The sequence below is a fragment of the Nomascus leucogenys genome, chromosome 7b, assembly GCF_006542625.1.
Source record: "Nomascus leucogenys isolate Asia chromosome 7b, Asia_NLE_v1, whole genome shotgun sequence".
Classification (NCBI taxonomy): Eukaryota; Metazoa; Chordata; class Mammalia; order Primates; family Hylobatidae; genus Nomascus; species Nomascus leucogenys.
The window spans coordinates 98,378,176-98,381,788 of NC_044387.1; the positions used below are offsets into that span (position 1 = coordinate 98,378,176).

The following is a 3,613-nucleotide window of genomic DNA, read 5'->3' on the forward strand; positions in this document are numbered from 1 at the left end:
TCTCTGCTCTCTTCACACCAGATGTATGTCCTTCTCCTACCATTGGTAGCAGTGGCTTCAAATATTTTGCATAACTACTATTTAAATAATTTACCAACTGTATAATATTTTACTAAGTTTATGTAATATTCTAAATCTTCTGTTGTCATTTCAACAACATTCACAGCGTCTTCACTAGGAGTAGCTTCCATTACAAAAAACACTTTCTTTGCTCACACGTAAGAAGCAATCCTTATCCATTCAAGTTTTATCATAAAATTGCAGCAAGTCAATCACATCTTTGGCTTGACTTCTAATTCTAGTTCTCTTGCTATTTCCCCACTACCTGCAGTTACTTCCTCCACTGAAGTCTTGAATCAATCCAACTTATTCATGAGAGTTGGAATCAACTTCTTACAAACTCCAAACTCCAGTTAATGTTGATATTTTGACCTCCTCCCATGAATTATAAGTGCTCTTAATGGCATGTAGAATGGTAAATTATTTCCAGCAGGTTTTCAATTGACGCCTGGATCCATTAGGGAACTCACTATCTGTGGCAGCTATAGCCTTATGAAATGTATTTCTTACATAATAAGACTTGAAATTCAAAATATTCCTTTATTCATGGACTGCAGGATGGCTGTTGTGTTAGCAGTCATGAAAACAATAATCTTTTTGTACATCTTCATCAGAGCTCTTGGGTGACCAGGTGACTTGTCAATCTTTTGAAAGGAATCTATTTTTCTGGACAGTAAGTCTCAAAAATGGGCTTTAAATATTCAATGAACCATGCTGTAAACATATATGCTGTCATCTTGGCTTTGGTTTTCCATTTATAGAGCACAGACAGAGTAAATTCTGTAATTCTAAGGGCCCTAGGTTCATGGAATGATAAATGAGCATTGGTCTTAACTTAAAGCTACCAGTTGCATTAGGCCTTAAATAAGAGAGTTAGCCTCTTTGAAGCCAGGTATTTACTTCTCCTCTCTGGCTATGAAAGTCCAGATGACATTTCTTCCAATATAAGGCTATTTTGTCTACATTAAAAATCTGTCATTTAGTGTAGCCAGCTTCATCCATGATCTTAGCTAGATGAATTTCCTGCACCTTCTACAAAAATATTTGCTTCACCTTGCACTTTCATGTTACAGAGACAGCTTCTTCCCCTAAACTTCATGAACCAACCTCTGCTAGCCTCAAACTTTTCTTCTGCTGCTTCCTTACCTCTTTTTGCCCTTATAGAATTCATTGAAGAGAGCTAGGGCCTTGCTCTGGAAGCCAAGGCCTTAGGCTTTGGCTTAAGGGAATGTTTTGGCAGGTTTGATATTCTATCCAAACTACATTCTCCACATTAGCAATAAGGTTGTTGTATTTTCTTATCATTCACCTGTTCACTGGGGTAGCCCTTTTAATTTCCTTCAATAACTTATCCTTTGCATTCTCAGCTTGGCTAAGTGGTGCAAGAAGCCTAGCTTTCAGCTGATGCCTTTCTCACTAAGCTTTCTCACTAAGTGGCGCAGTCAGAACACACATTTGTCAATTAAGCTTGCAGTTTTGTATGGGAACGCTTCATGGTGCCTCAGAACTGTTAGAATAGTCTTAAATAAAAATTACAGAAGGCCATTGTTTTGTACTAAACTGTACTAGGTCCAACAGACCAAACTAAAAATTAAAATGGAGTCACTCATGCTAAAGTTCCATGTCATCAAACCTAAACTAAGCTGTTAATCCGACCTTCCCACATATTAGGAGAGAGATAGAACAGCTAATTTTCCCAAACTGACCAATATGAAGTCTTCAATAGGCATGACAATGAAGTTCCCTCTGCTTTAATTCTTATGCACACAAAAAAGAATTCCTGAGGTAACTCAATGTTAACTAATAATTTATGTTCGTATTGTTCTGTCCAAAGTAACTAATACACTCTGTTCTTTGCTTCTGCTTTTTTAAGCCCTTTTCTGTCTATAAAGCCAACCTCTTCTGCTCAGCTCATTGGAACACTTCTTCTATTTTATAGAATGAAGTGTTGCCTGATTCTAGAATTGCAAATAAAGCTGATTCATATCTTTAATCTAAATTTGTTGTAATTTTGACTTTCATCAACGGTAACATCAAAGATCACTAATCACAGATCACCATAACAGATATAAAAATAATAAAAAAGTTTTGAAGTATTGTAAGAATGACCAAAAGGCAACACAAAGACACAAAGTGAGCACATTTATCATGCAATGGATAAACCTCACCCTGGGAAAACCACCTTCCTGATCACGGTATCTCCCCTGCCAGTTAAGTGAAATGCATACTGTTGGCAATATGGTACTGGCAGAACTGTTCAATGTAGGGTTGCCACAAACCTCCAACTTGTAAAAAATGCAGTATCTGCAAAATGCAATAAAATGGCATATAAACACACGTATGTTTATATGTATATGTTATATATATGTTTATGCATTAATATATGTATATATACACATACATTCTTTTAATTTTATGTAATTATGAGTCAAGTGCTAAAAGAATCTATTTTCTGGATTAAATTGTGATAATTATTAGTTTATATGATTTAGTCAAATATGCACTTACAGCCTGTCGAACCAATTATTAAATATAAACAAACGTTTTTCAAAATGCATCTTAGTTAAAATAATAAGCCTTTGAAAATTTTGTTTATGCATCTCTGAGTAAATATTACTCATTAGTTGGATAAGAAATTTGGCATTAGTTCTATTCTTACTTTTTAACTTTATTACCATAACACCTGAGAAAATTTCTTCATGTAAATAAGTAAAAGAGAAAAGAATATGTTGTGATACAGCAATGCCCCACATTACTGAAACCCCTACTGGTTTAAAAGTTAAAATCATACTGTACTCTGTCATCAAAAATAGACTCTATGTTTTGTTAATAATTTGATCAGGTTTTATCTCAAATTTGTCCTAAGCAAAGAGTTGGAAACCAATCTTCTATACACAAGTTTGTTTCCTAGTAATTATCACATAGTTTTTCAATACTAATGTCAGTGTGTTATGATGTTTTGTTTAGTTGACTGGTGTGCAGTACCTATTACATAGATAGCAATGCCTAGACTAAGAATTAATAAGAAGTGCCTTTCTTTAGAAAATGAGTAAACGGTGACCTTTCAAGCAGATTAATTTTAAGAAAAGTGTAAAAGAAATTGAAGATCTGATGTTAATAGCCTTAATATTTTCTATGTTTATATGTCCTAGAAAGCTTTTGAATATCCCCGGAAGTATGTAAACCCCATTCTGAAAACTACTGTTGTCTAGCACTTGAAACAGTCTGAAAATCAGGCTTTCATTTTAAGCTGCCTGTGATATCCGCTGTTGTTTTACAAATATTTGCTTAAAATCCTTAGGTAAGGTAAGTCACTTGAGTGACAGTTGGTTTATGTTATTTACTTTATGATGCTCAGCCACAACTTTCAGTGCAAAATAGAATCACAAATATGCATGAGCTCAATCATCTCTTTTAAAAGCATGAGTGAAAAGGGCAACAAAAACGCCCCAAAAAACACAAAGAAATAACACAATGTAGATATTTTTAAATAGTAATACCGAAACATTTTATATGACAACTTTAGAGCATTACAATTTATTTTGAAGAAAAG

The 3,613-nt window shown here is 34.2% G+C and overlaps 1 pseudogene; it reads right to left on the minus strand.

The window, feature by feature from the left end:
• Nucleotides 1-2,136: 2,136 nt before the first annotated feature.
• On the minus strand, nt 2,137-2,279 carry LOC115836189 (annotated as a pseudogene).
• Nucleotides 2,280-3,613: the final 1,334 nt, after the last annotated feature.